The sequence below is a fragment of the Rattus norvegicus genome, chromosome 2, assembly GCF_021556685.1.
Source record: "Rattus norvegicus strain SHRSP/BbbUtx chromosome 2, alternate assembly SHRSP_T2T, whole genome shotgun sequence".
Lineage (NCBI taxonomy): Eukaryota > Metazoa > Chordata > Mammalia > Rodentia > Muridae > Rattus > Rattus norvegicus.
This window is the reverse complement of record NC_141535.1, coordinates 236,893,283-236,907,829: the sequence shown is the minus strand read 5'-3', so window position 1 is coordinate 236,907,829 and position 14,547 is coordinate 236,893,283. Positions and strand designations below refer to the sequence as shown.

Genomic DNA, 14,547 nt, shown 5'->3' with positions numbered 1-14,547 from the left:
GGAGAGTCTTAATTAAACACTCAGGAGTCAAAAGCTCTGAGAAGTCCTGCAGGGCACTGGATCACACACAATTAGACAGGTTCTTGTGATGCCCAAAATTAACCTATAAGCCCCACCTGCCTAGGAACCAGGTAACTTCCTGGATGCTGGGAGTTGTAGTTCTTGGAAAATAACAAAGCCTCATGGAAAAGTACGGTGGCCTATAGGTTTGCCTTTATAAGCCCCTGCAACCCGTGGCTCAAGGTCATTCTCAGTTGGGAGATTACAGAGAATGGTCCTGACCAAAGTTCATCCCTTGGTCAGTATTTAATATTGAATAAAGCTTGCTTTAAATTTGACCCAAAATGATGGAGTTGTTTTTTTGTTTTTTGTTTTTTGTTTTTTTCTGGTGAAGCTTGTGATTATCAGTTCTTATCGAGGAAAGCTAAGTCATTTTGGGTAACTGAACTACTAGGGCATAGCCTCATCTATACATACACTTTTTTTGGAATTATTTCCATACAACACACTTAGACTATGGCTCAACTAATCAGCATCTGCAGAGTGTGAAGAGTGACAGTTCTCATCCCCCAAAACACATTGCTCTACGCTGACAGGGGCTGTACAGTTGATAGCTATCAAACTTTGTCATCTCCAGAATCTTCTGGAAGACTCGTTAAATAAAGATTGCTGTGCCTCATGCCAAGGTTTCTCATCCAATAAACTAGGAAGGAAGCCTGAGAATTTACACGGCGGCAATCCTGCTCATGGGGCCCAAGTTACTGCTGGGAGCTGTTGTAGTGGGCTCCGATCCTAAGCACAAAAAATATCTGCTTAATTTCTGCTTCCCTGTCTAGACCCTGACCTTAGCTTACAACTGTCTGGAACTCCGGTTCCAGAGGATCTGACGCCTCTTTCTGGCCTTTGTGGACACCAGTCACATCTGTGGTGCACAGACATTTATGCAGGCAGAACAGAAAATAAGATATATCTTTTTTTTTTTTTTTTGGTTCTTTTTTTCGGAGCTGGGGACCGAACCCAGGGCCTTGCGCTTCCTAGGTAAGCGCTCTACCACTGAGCTAAATCCCCAGCCCCAAGATATATCTTTTTAAAAAAATATCATTTTCATATATGCATCACCTTAGCATTTTGGAACTGAAATCTAGAGAGGCACAATGTCTGCTTATGGTTAAAATTAAATCAAGATATTATACTCAGGAGGATGCAAATGTGACATGCTTTATTTAATATGCCCGGAGAAGGACCCAGGCAGGTAACAGAAAGCTGGGATTTGGTGGATCTTCTTTTTTTTTTTTTCTTTCTTTTTTTTTTTTTTTTTTTTTTTTTGGAGCTGGGGACCGAACTCAGGGCCTTGAGCTTGCTAGGCAAGTGCTCTACCACTGAGCTAAATCCCCAACCCCTTGGTGGATCTTCTTGAGGTCAGGTGTCCTATTCAGGCCTAGGGAGACCTCACACATCTGCTGCCACCTGGCCGTAGGCAGGGCAGCACCAGAGTTCTACCAGCTGCTGTCTGTTACATGAGGCTGTGCATAGAAAATGTCCCATCTCCCCAGGCTCTGAAACCCCACAAAAACAACTTCTCCCAAGAAAGCTGTGCTCTGCCCACAGGACATTCTTTAGGACTTACCGTATGTATAAACTGAGTCCCCCCACCCCTCCGCCACCCTCATTATCCCCAGTGTCAGCAAGGGCTCTATGAATGTGTGACCTTAGGTTTTAAAAAAAGAATACAGATGCTGACAAGGATCTAAACCAGCCACGAGTGTCAGCCTTTCATAGAGAAGAACGCTAGCAGAAATCTGGGAGACAGACGTAGGATGCTCAAAGCTCTGCAACCAGGCGAGGAATTGCCAGCTTTAATAGTTACAGGGACCTGAGAGCCCACTGGATTGGGCTGCTCAGGGCACCTTTGAGAAACAGAAATAAACAGTGTTTGTGAATAGAGCTCCGCTGCTCTGGGACATGCTGGTTTTCACTGGCTGGTTTCCCAGGCTTCTTGGTAGCCATTGCCAACAGAACCCAGCATCCTCTGACGAGACTTAAACACCACCGGCCAGTGTAGGATGAACGGTGCCAGCCTTTGCCCGCTTGAAGTGTAGTATTTTCTGGATCCGGAGTGAAGACCAGCACAAATTAAATAAATTTCCAAATTTACCTCTTTCATTTAAAATCGAACTGTCCCCTATTATGTTCTGAGTCTTTGAGAAACATCAGTGGTGCAGAGGTTAGGTAGAGAAATGTCTGTCCTCTTGAGAGATGTGATGGGGCAAACAAATAGGAAATGAGTTAGCAGGGAGCAGGGCATTGTGGGAAATAAGATGGCAGCCTGCTGTGATGGCCTTCGCAGAGGTGACACTTCAGGTGGGTGTTAATGGAGTACTAGAGGGACTAGGGGAGGGCCTCTCCAGTGTGAAGGAGCTTGGTTAGCTCAGAGGCTAGCAAGAAAATTGACAATTTGAGGATATGTTGGAGGAAACAACTAGGGCCAAGATTCAGCGTGGATTCGGGAAATGGAAGGTTCTTCGTGCCCGTGAGACATACAGTCAGTAGGGTAAGCGTAGGTGGCACGGAATCCCGAAGGATGAGTGGTTTCGCCCAGTGTTCCATCCGAACACATCTGCTCGAGTCTTTGGTGAAGGAATGGCTGAGCCCAGTGATGAACGTTTCCTGTCTAAGCCACCGCCTGTGTCCAGCTCAGCTATTTTATAGATAAGAGGACAAAGAAAACCAACCTCTCTCTGTCCAGCATGGCCTACTACTCCCCTTCTGTCTCTGTCTGTGCGTCTTACTTATAACAAAGTGTGTGTGAGACCGGAAAGTTGATAGAGGCTGTTGTTGTTGTTGTTGCTGCTGCTGCTGCTGTTGTTGTTGTTGTTATTTCATGGTTCTAAGGGCTAAAGATTGTAAGATCATGGTGCTGACATTTCCCTAGCATCTGGCAAGGGCCACTTGCTGCAAACCTGTATGCAGAGGACCTCACATAGCAAGGTAGGACAAAGACTGGCTTTGTTCTCTCTTTCTCTCCTTGAAAAGCCTTTCATACCGTGAAGGGGGTGGGGGAGGGGAGGGAACTTTCATGACTTAATCATCGATTACCTCCCAGAGGTTCCACCTCCAGATATTGCTAAATATCTCACCGCAGGGAGTAAGTCTCTAACACAGGAATTCTGAGTGACGGCTCTCACCAAAGCTCCCTCACCCACAGGTCTCCTTTTTTTGTCTTAAATTCTCACCTCTCATTGCAACCTTGTACCATCAAAGTCACCATCTTCAAACAAGCTTCAAAGCCTGGTTGCTTGGTTCCAACAGGATCTTTTCGGTCAGAATCTCTCTTTGCATATCTTTGTGTACTTCTGTGATTTTGGCTTATGGGAGAACAGAGTTCCCCGTTGCCGAGCGGAATGTAGCCTGAGAACCATCTCCTCAGCAAAACCTTCATTCTTCTCACCATGATTATGCCCTACCCCCAAGGACCGAGTCCAGTAAAGCCCATCAATTCTGCTTCTTTCTTAAGCTACCTCTGGTAAGTCTGATACCTCTTAGCTGGCTGGAAGGGAAATAAGGAAGAAGGGAGGGGAGGAAGTGGCTTTGCTTTTGAGTAGATGCAGTAAACAATGCCTAGGCAAGAACTGGGTATTCAGTAACAGATGGGGCCACCGTGGGACAGTGTATTGTAAAAGACAGCTTTCACAATACCTCTGAAGCTTTTTTAAACTGTGGCCTCCTGTCAAGAAAGGAACCTAAAACTTGGCGTGTTCTTGTAACCAAGAGAATCCTGTAGAGGCCATGCTACAAGTCTCTTGAGGTTATATCAGAAGAGACAAGGAAGCTTCCCCCTTGTTCTCTGGGGATCCCTGCTCTTAGAGTGGTGGGCCACCATGCATTCTAAGCAGTCACCCAGAGTGTGTTGAAACTCAGAGATAGGTCTGGCTGAGCTCACACTTCCAGCTGGCCCGAGTGTGTCCTCTCATCCAGCCCAGTGACTGCAATCAGTATCAGGAAGGGAAGGAACATAACTCAAGTGCTTTGCTTAATATCTGCCCACAGGACCCATAGCATATAATAGGTGCTTCTTTAAGTGGCAAAACTTGTGGATACTTTGTTCTGTAGCAGTCAATACTGCGAAACCTAGGGAGTAGGTTTCTGATCCTGCCTCTTAATCCTAATCCTCACTGGTCTTCTGACAAAGTTAAAAACCACTCACCAATTCAAAATTAAAGCTGAGATATTCCCACTACCCCTCTCCCCAAAATGGTAGCGGGGTCTGGGATGTACTTATAGTGCTTGCCTAGCGCTCATAAAAGCCCAGGATTCGATCACCAGCACGACATAAAGTGGTATGGTGGTATATGTCCCCAATCCCAGGGTTTGGGAGATCGAGGCAACGGGATTAGACATTTGAGGTCATCCTTGGCTACGTGAGGGAGGAGCTCGAGGTCAGCCTGGGCTTTAGACTGTGTCTCAAAATAAAATAAAAGGCAAACAAATCAACAACTACTTTTTGAGAACCATCCGTTGATGTAGGTCCAGGAGTAGGGCAGAAGTGGTTTGTTGGAGGCCCGGAGCAGCAAAGGGGTGCACTCCTCATCTGACCAGGAGCAGCCATCCATTTTAGGTTGCAGATAGTAACAGTACTTGTGAAAGCACAGACCCAACCAGGGAAAAGAATAGATTTGTGACAGCTAACAAATCGTAAAGAGTAGCGATTTGATGAATATTTGTTGCTTCAACTGACTGAATCCAGAGGCTGACTGTTAGCTTTGCTTATACCCAAGGGTCACAGGGACCACAGTCTGAGACAAATCTGACTGACTGACCTCACTCTCTCATTCTCTCTGTCTCTGTCTCTCTCTGTGTCTCTGTCTCTGTCTCTCTCACTCCATCCCCCACCTCCACACCCCCACCCCCCACTCTCATCTTCCTCTCCCTCCCCCTAACTCCTCCCTTCCTCTAAGATTTTTAGTCAGAGGGCTTAGAGACTGCAGGGATGGAGGTGGTTGCTGCTAGCCTCTTTGGAGTGATTTCCTAAGGATTCTGATGGGAATTCCCTGTCTCACCCTCAGGCTACTGTTGGACATCTTGACTTAAAGGCTGTGCTTGTTGCTCACAGAAGAGTCACATTCCTCCTCTCCCATCCTGTAGAACTCATTAGCTAAATGTTAGCACCCACGGGCCCCCTAATGGTTCTGTAGCCCTTCTCTGAGAACCACATGAAACATGACTCTCTCCTGAGCTCACAATAGCTTCTTTTACCTAGGGCCATATTTAAGATCTCTCATACTGATTTGAATCTACTAAAGCCTAGGGGAGAAGCTGACTAAAGACCAATATGCAGGCCTCCTAATTACCCTGGAAAGGAGCTGTGAGACTTCAGGTCACTTGGACCATTTCTTCCTCCTGGGACAGGAGATCAGTATCATGGCGTGTATTTTCTGAAGACCTTTAGTGTCTTATCTGTGAAGTGTTTGGGAAACCATTCTTCAGTCAAAGAATGTGCTTCCAGTTAGAGTTTTGTAAGAGTCTGATTTTGTGTGACATTCAAATGACTAGGAATTTCCTCCAGTCAAATATCACATTCTTTTACGGAACTGACAGCAAACTGTACAATATTTAAGATCACAATCGTGTGTTTCCTCATTGAGACATTAGGATTCTGCCTCTGGGAGAAGTCTTTCCTCAATCTCTATATTCTTCAGAGATTTGTAAACTACACCACCACTAAAATGCTGAAGCAAAGAGACTTTTTAAATAAAAATTATATTTAATTTTACTTATTTACTTTACATCCTGCTCACTGATCCCTCCCACTCACCCCCTCTCACAATCCTTCCCCTCTCTGTCTCCTCTGAGTGGGTACCGGACCCCTGGGTTTGCCCCCACCCTGGCACTTCAAGTCTCTGGGAGGTTACGTGCTTCCTCTCCCACCAAGGTAGGACCCACAAGAAGACCAAGCTGCACATCTGCTATATATGTCCAGGTCCAGTCTGTGTATGTTCTTTGGTTGGTAGTTCAGACTCTGAGAGCCCCAAGGGTCCAGGTTAGATGACTCTGCTGGTCTTCCTGTGGAGTTCCTATCCTCTCTGAGACCAACAATCCTTCCTCCTATTCTTCCATAAGAGTCCCCAAGCTCCATCTACTGTTTGGCTGTGGGCGTCTGTATCTGTCAGAGTCAGCTGCTGGGGGAGCCTCTCAGAGGACAACATGCTCCTTCTGTAAGCATAACACAGTATCATTAATAGTGTCAGGGATTAGTTCTTGGCCATGGGGTGGGTCTCCAAAAGGGCTGGTTATTGGTTGGCCATTCCCTCGGTCTCTGCTCCCTCCCCCGTGCCTGCATTTCTTGTAGACATGATAAATTTCAGGTTGAAATTGGGCTGGCGTCTCTATCGCTCCATGGAGTTTCTGTCTGACCTCAGGAGGTGGCCTCTTCAGGTTCCATATCCCCAATGTAGTGAGTCACAGCTGAGGTCACTTGCGTTGATTCTTGGGTCAGAGACCTTATCCCAGGTCCCTGTCTCGTCCTGGAGATGCCCCCACTTCCTCACCTCTGTCAGTTGCAGATTTCCATTCATTTTCAAGGCCATCTAGTGATCTCTCCTGTCTCTTCCCACGACAAGGGTTCAGAATGAAAACAAATGGGAGAATTCTCTTCAGAAGCAGAGACACCAATTGCTTTCAGGTCAGCTTTGGCTTGGGGAAGCCCAATGAGGACTGCTTGCCTCGAAAGGCTGGGGTTAGGGCACTGCCTGACACCCTTAGCCACCAAAAGGCCTCACAGCACCTACCCAAACACCTTTGCAGTCACAAGCATCTCCCAGAACTCTGGACTAACTGTACAGTAATAGTACGTATGGTAATTATTCTATTAGCAGACAAATGTCGGTTTATTAACACACATTTTTATATTTACATATTTAAGGACTGCAAATCCCATGTAAATAACCTTACTCTGCTTAGTTATAATACAATGAGCAGCAGCTAAGACAGAGCCCCAAGAGGATCATTTTTCTGGACTTTATCTGCAACCTTGTCCTCGGAACTCCTTGAGGCAGGATCTGGGTATGAGTCATCGCTAGCTGCTTCTTCTTGTCTGCGGCTGAGCCTTGCACACTGGAATGACACCATAAAAGCTTTAGAACGGATGAAAAGGGCTCTCCTTTAAAACTGGGTGGAGTGGTGCGTGACTTGAATCCCAGTGCTTTGGAGGCAGAGGCAGATGGATCTCTGTGAGTAAAAGGCCTGCCTGGTCTACAGAGTGAGTTTTAGGACAGCCAGAGCCACACAGGGAGATCCAAAAAACCAAAAAAAAAAAAAAAAAAAAAAAAAAAAAAAAAAAAAAAGGAGGAGGAGGAGGGAGGAAGAGGAAGTAGGAAGAGGAGTAGGAAGAGGAAATAAGAAGAAGGAGAAAAAGAAAAGCGGCCTCCATGGGTAGGAAGGAGTGGGTTCATTTTGAAGACACAGACTGGGCCTCTGACAGCAGTGTGACCCGGGAGACATTTGAACAGCACTGTGTAGTTGGGACACGTCCATACATTCACTGTCTCTTGGCCAAATGTCAGTAGGCTTGTCCTCCAGTTGAGGAAATTCAGTTTAGAGACACCAAGGGATTCATCCCACATCGTCTGCTTCCTCTGTTTGTAGAATCAGGAAATGGAAATACATACACGCATACAAATGTACTCAAACTCACATAGGTGGTCCAAGGGGCTTTTGGATTTTGCTTGTTTGTTTGAACACATCTTCACTTACTCGACTCATTGTTGTCAAAGTTGTATTTCAGGACAGGAAGTTAGACAGCATATCTAAAGTGTCTGTCTCTTTGCCAGACCGAATCTGTAGAGACCTGGGAGGAGCTAACCAAGTTGCTGTGGCCGAGCACGTGGCATGCATCTGTGTTTGACTTTCGAAGTATCCTTTTTTTTTTTTTTTTTTTTTTTGGTTCTTTTTTTTTCCGGAGCTGGGGACCGAACCCAGGGCCTTGCGCTTCCTAGGTAAGTGCTCTACCACTGAGCTAAATCCCCAGCCCCGACTGACTTTCGAAGTATCCTTAACAATAAGGCACAGCCCTGAGAGACAATAGAACACTGACTTAACCCTGTGGTGCAAAAACACCAGAGACTTTTAATCAGAAATGTTTAGACCTTCCTTGTGACGTTAGCAATGTGGCAGGGGGTGTTAAATCTCCATAATATTCAGTATCTTGACTTGTCTTAAATTATTTCATAAGTCATGTACAAAACAATCAAAACCTAGGACTGAGGCATGCACCCCCCGATCCCAACTTCTGCAAAAAGACAGTGGGTATTGGAGGGATGGGTGGTGAATGGTCAGGGCTGCTGGTTGTTCTTTCCCTGCTCTTGGGAACCAAGGCCAGAAAGGTTCCTCACCACTGCTGCCTCTTTGATCTCTTGCTGTCTATTTTTAGAACCCTTCTGTCCAACATCCTCGGCCCCACTGCTGTAACCTTTCATGGCACACTTCTCCTGGTGGTTATTTTGAGATCATATTCCTTTCCCAACGTATTACTGCAACTAGAATCAATGTATGATGCAGCACAACACAAGTCCTTGCTTGAAAAAGTACCCAAAGTACATGTTCCCACAGGAGGGTGAGTGGACTGGGACACAAAAGGCAGGCACATCATCCATATTTTTAGTCATCAAAGCATTCTAGAAGGACAGCTCAATCAATTAGATACCACTAGTCAGTTTTATCTAGGTGCAGAATCCATAGCTAAAGGCTACAACAATGTGTGTGTGTGTGTGTGTGTGTGTGTGATTTAGGAGATTCAGAAAGAAAAAGAGTAACCATAAAGAAAATAATAAAATTTATTGTTTTGGGTTCATTTTTCATACCTTACTTCTCCCTAAGTCTATAAACTACACAGAAAGAATAACCCGCTTCTACACTGAAAGGAAGGCTCAAAGGGACTGAACATGCTGTATCTGTCCAGTGGTCCTTAAGGAAGTATTTGTGCATAGAAATTCTAGAAATAGAATAAGAAGAATAGAGGTAAGATGAGCATTTAGCTTCAGAGACAAACTCCTCTTCAGTGAAGAGACAGGTATTGCTTTCTCTGTCCCTGTATCTCTGTATCACACACACTGTTAGCCAGACAGCTACATAAACTAGGAAATTTACATTGACAATAAAAGTTAAGATTTATTGAGCATTTGTATAATGTATATGTAGTAAAATTATATCATGGGATACTGGTAATCTCACCATGAAATATGAACTTGTACCCTCTTTGACAAGACTATTGAAGTACGGAGAAGGTAGAAATGTTGGCCAAGTTCAAACAGGTGCCCATAGTTTACAACAAAGAGTTTTGAAGTTACATTTAAAAGAGCACAAAAGGGAACCAGCAAGATTTCTCAGTGAATAAAAAGCTCTTGCTTAAACCAAACCAAAGAAAATAAAGAGTGAGCTTGTTGACCTGAATCCAATTCAGGCCCACAGAAAGGTGGAAGGAGAAAAACAAAACATCATAAAGTTGACTGGACTCTACATGTGCACTGTGGCATGTGCACCCCACCCACGGCATCCACACACAGAAATACTAAAGCTTAAAAATAGCGTAAAAGTTATACTGGAAGAAAAGTGTTATGTGGAAATAAGATCTTGATTACATAGAGCATTTTTGCCTTAATTTTATTCAATGAATTTGTCTGTGAGCTATCCTCCAAGTCATGGGACTTGAAAACTTTAATCTTATCGCTCTATAATGTCCCCTAAGAGATATGCTAGAATTTCATAAGCTCGGTGCGGAAAGGTTGTTGTAGAGTAGACAATCTTCTAAACTGTTGGTGTCTTTTTATGCTAAAATGCTGTAATCTGGAAAACTTTCATATTACACATCAACATTAATAAAACGACCCATGCTCACTGCTCAGTGATGGAAGACACCAGAAAGGATTCATGTTCAACCTCATTTTCTCAGCGAAATCACCCTAACCACCAACTTTAGATTGTACGACTCCTGTCCATTGAGGGGAGACCTCAATGCCATCTGACGCCACATCTTAGTAGTCACCCCAGACTGTTTCTTGAATGAATGTTCTCCTGGTCAAAGGTAAGAAAACTGTTTTTAAAAATAGGATCTGAATTGGTCAAGCTGATCCGCATGCTAGCTAACACTTGAAGAAATAAAGCACAGAACTACTGAAACAACAACGACAACAACAGAACCAAACAAATCAAAAAAACTGGACCTCGGGTGAAAAGGCATGCGGTCCTAGAGCGCGGGAAAAAGTCAACCAATGGGAGGACAACTAAAATTGACAAAGGTAATCATAGTGAGAGTTGATATCAGAGCAGTTCTATGCCTAGGTATAGGCATAGAAATAAAAGCACAAAGACAAATTGAATCGGAAAGTGAAGACTATCAACTAGAGCCTTTAAGGATGAAGCATGCAAGGTCTGAAACAAAGATTAGATTGGAGAATTGAAAGACAAATGAGACACTGCTGAAAAAAAAATCATTGCTGACTTTGAGGATATAGAATGTCAGATATGCAAAGTATACGCAGAAGAAAGTATTCTCAGGTCACCAAGACTTTTTGGTTTATGGAACAAGCAGGAAACATACGTGAAAATCGAATTCACCAAATTTTTCAAAAATACGTTGAAAAGCTTCCAAGAGTATTTGAAGTTATAAACCCACAGATCAAAGAACCTCAATGAATCTTAACCATATTAAAAAAAAAACTGAGATTAAAATATATGATTTTTTTCAGTTGCTGAAACACAAGTGTAGAGCATCAAAAACAACCAGAGGAAAATGTGTAACTGAGGAAGGACAGCCGACCTTTGTCAGGCGGTGACATTCATGCCAAGGACGATGAAACGTCTTCAAGACGTAGGAAGGAAGTATCAACTTGGATGTCTACACCTAGAACAAAAGCTCTCCAAAAGTCAAATCAAAATTACATGAAAATTAGACAGAACATCATTGTCGTACTTAAACTATGAAAATCTTCTAGAAAGTTCTTTCAGGAAAAAAAAAGAGAAAAAAAAAGCCCCTTCTCATGGAAACTTGGGTCCACACAAAGGAAGTCATAAATGTGTGAGGAAATTACAAATATTGATTGTTTTAAATGTTCCTTTAAAGTTAACGTACTGAGCAGACATATTTGCAGTAGGTTGTGGCATCGATGCCACATACAGAAGTAAATGACACCGTCTCACAAAGGGCTGTGTGCATACATTCCCTAAGTTCTATGTGAAGCAGTATAATAACGCTCAAAGGGAAGAATGTGATACATTTTAAAATGCATGTTGTAATTCCCAAAGGAATGGGTCCTTCGTTTTTAAAATGAACAGAGCTAGAATGATGCTCACACTGGCACGACACGGGAAGTAAAAGAAAGACAAGTTTCAGTAAAATCTTGGAGTCGTTGAAAATCAGTTCTGACTTACTGGTTATTGTTTATAAAAATTTTGATTACCAAAAAGCACATGCTGTTCAAGGACTCTCTTTAATTTACTTTATTCTAAATGCTGTTAGTTTATGAACTTTGTTATTTTTTCTATTAATTCTTTGTCTCTGATCAAGAATAAAGTAGACATTTTGAATACAAGGAAAAAAACGATTTTTGTAAAATGGATGCTTTTTGCATAATAAAATGTTAACTGTCATTCTAATTACCAAGTATTATTTTATCTCCTCTAACATGGAGTTATGAAAACAAAGATCATGTCCTTGTATTTGGAAAAGTGTATCATCATGGTTGATTAACAGACACGTGCCTGGGTGAAAACATCAGCTTCACCTGACTTGAGCATATTACTTAATGTCACTAAATCTCTATGATGTGAGGATATTGGAACCCACCTTAGAATCAAATGATATAACGCACTAAGAGTACTTAGAAAAGGATAAACAGCATAAACAGGTAAAGCCACGAGCCACTAAACCTGATGACCTGAGTTCAATTCCAGACACTCACACGGTGGGAGAATGGATCCACAAACTGACCTCTGACCTCTGCACATGTGCCGGCACACATATGTGTGCAGGTGCATGCACACACAAACACACAATAAGAATGTAAGAAAACTAAAGTCAAAGGTACTTAATTACCAGAGATAGTAAAGACTACAAGACACATTGATTGTAATTAGTCATAGAAGCTAATATACTGTGGAGAGAGAATTTGATTCAGAGAGACAACAAATGTAGAAAATGCTGTAAGAAAACAACTTGACAGTTAGGGAGACCACTTTGGCTCTGTCCAGTCAGCAGCTTGCAGACAAGACAATGACCTTCCTAAGGGCCCCTTCTCTTGCTTGTTCTTCCTTTTCTCATTTCCTGTTTCCTGATGTTTTTCCCTTTCCTGTTTCCCTCTTTTACTCTTATTGAGAATCCAGTAATCACATTGTGTTAAATATCAGGATTTTTGTTCTCTCAAGGTTATTTCTGGGAAGGTCACATTCAAAATTAAAGTAACATTTTTTGGGGGGGGGGGTTTTTTTTTTTTTGGTTCTTTTTTCCGGAGCTGGGGACCGAACCCAGGGCCTTGCGCTTCCTAGGCAAGCGCTCTACCGCTGAGCTAAATCCCCAACCCTTAAAGTAACATTTAAAATTGAAATCAAACCCAGAGTTAAAATGGTTCACCGCATTAAATATAACGAGAGTGACCCCAGAATTGTCTTCCGTGATGGAAACCTGCGCATCCGTGGGCAGCAAAGACCTTAAGCGCTTAGGACCCTAATTCTACGTTAGCTGGAACGGATGAGATCGTCTCATGGAACTAAACTTTACTGAACATTAGAAGAGCAAGTGGTTCCTTGTGGCTTTTCCCTTTAAAAAGGGCTATCAATGCCTCCCTGACGGAGCCATTTCTAACTCCTCCACACGTGGAAGTCGTAATTCGCTTCTCCTTTTATCCGACTGTAAGACAGCGCGAGCCTGGTGACAGGCACACCTGGTGTCTCCTCAACACCCGGGCGGGAAGCCACTTCAGGACGGTTATCACGAGCTTAAAGCCAGCGTGAGCTACAGAGCAAGATCCTTTCTCAAAGAAAATCAAGAAGAAGGAAGGAAAGAAAGAAAGAAAGAAAGAAAGAAAGAAAGAAAGAAAGAAAGAAAGAAAGGGAGAAAGAAAGAAAGAAAGAAAGAGAAAAAGAGAAAGAGAGAGAGGGAGGGAGGGAGGAAGGAAGAGAGGGGGAGGAAGAAAGAAAGGAAGGAAGGAAGGAAGAAAGGAAAGGAGACAAAGAAGCAAAAGGTACCATGTAGAGAGACTATCTTGTGGGAAAAACAAAACAAAACCTATGACCTACAGAAAAGAGTAGAATAGAAGGCAGGCCATCCAGTAGACAGAAAGGATTATGGGATAGAGCTAGGTGCCAGAAGGGTCGCTGGGGAGTCTGAGTCATTATTTTATTGTATTTATTATTCGTATGTCAGAATATCTCAGTGTGGAAGAGAACGGCCTCAACGGGTTCTTATATTTGAATGTTCGGTCCTCCAGTGGTGGAACTGTTTGGGAAGGACGAGGAGATGTGGTCTTGTTGGGAAAAGTATGGCCTTGTTGGGGAAGGTGTGGTCTTTTTCGAGGAGACGTGTCTCTGGAGAGTAGGCTTTAAGGGTCCATGCCATTCCCAATTATCTGTCTCTGTTTCTGCCTCAAATGTGGCAGATAGGATGCAAGCTTTCAGCTACTGCTCCAGGGTGATGTATGTCTGCCTTCTGCTGTGCCTCCTGCCATCATGGCCATGAACTCTACCTCCCTCTGGAACCATAAGCCCCAAAGTAAATGGTTCCTTTTATAAATTGCCTTGATCATGGTGTCTCTTCACAGCAATAGAGAAGTGGCTGAGATAATCTGACATGCAAATAATAAAATACAATCTAACATGGGGAGAAAAATTAATAGAAACAGAACTGTAAGTTACACACATGATAGAATTAAGAATGAGCGCATACAAAAATGCGATGCCTACATTCTAAATGTGCGACAAGGTCGTGGAGATAGAGCACGTTAAGTAGGAATACAGAAGGTATTTAAAAGCGTCTGATCTGAGCTTCTGCGGTTGAAAGCAGGTGCGGTGCCTCATGCCGATAACTTTAGCACTTGAGAGATTAAGTAAGAATTAGAAGTTTGAGGCTAGCCTGTGCTAGGGGGGGGGGAGAGAGAGAGAGAGAGAGAGAGAGAGAGAGAGAGAGAGAGAGAGAAGAGAAAATCTTCTAAGCTTGAAAGTACAATATCGGAGAAGAAAAACAGAGTGGAGGAGAGGCAGATCAGAAGCCTGTCTTTTAACAGTGCTGATTCGGAACCAGGAAGATGGCTCACTGGGCAAAACATTTGGGACAGAAGCAGGAGGACTTGTGCTCAGTCCCCAAACCTCATGAAAAGCCTGACCCAAAGCCCACGGCTATAACCTGTGTGCCTATGGCAAAACAGGATGCAGAGACAGAATTCCTGGAAGCTCTCAAGCTGGCTAGCCTGGGACACACAGCAGTGAACACTGACAACAAAAGAGAGACCCTGCCCCAAGCAGGGTGCAGATGGGACACTAGTCCCCAAGACTGTCCTTTGACCT

At 43.5% G+C, this 14,547-nt stretch overlaps 2 long non-coding RNA genes across 3 annotated transcripts in view; one reads left to right on the top strand and one right to left on the bottom strand.

The window, feature by feature from the left end:
• The window catches only part of LOC102553018 (uncharacterized), a 73,372-nt gene that overhangs the window by 41,933 nt on the left and 16,892 nt on the right, over window positions 1-14,547 (bottom strand). The gene's annotated exons all lie outside the window — the stretch shown is intronic.
• On the top strand, window positions 2,304-11,644 carry LOC147996600 (uncharacterized). Of its 2 annotated transcripts, none has more exons than XR_015677105.1 (4): window positions 2,304-2,361; window positions 3,206-3,523; window positions 7,827-7,991; window positions 10,740-11,644. It is a non-coding gene; the product is annotated as an uncharacterized LOC147996600 (long non-coding RNA). The 2 variants fall into 2 exon arrangements; XR_015677104.1 differs by having other exon boundaries at window positions 2,304-2,988.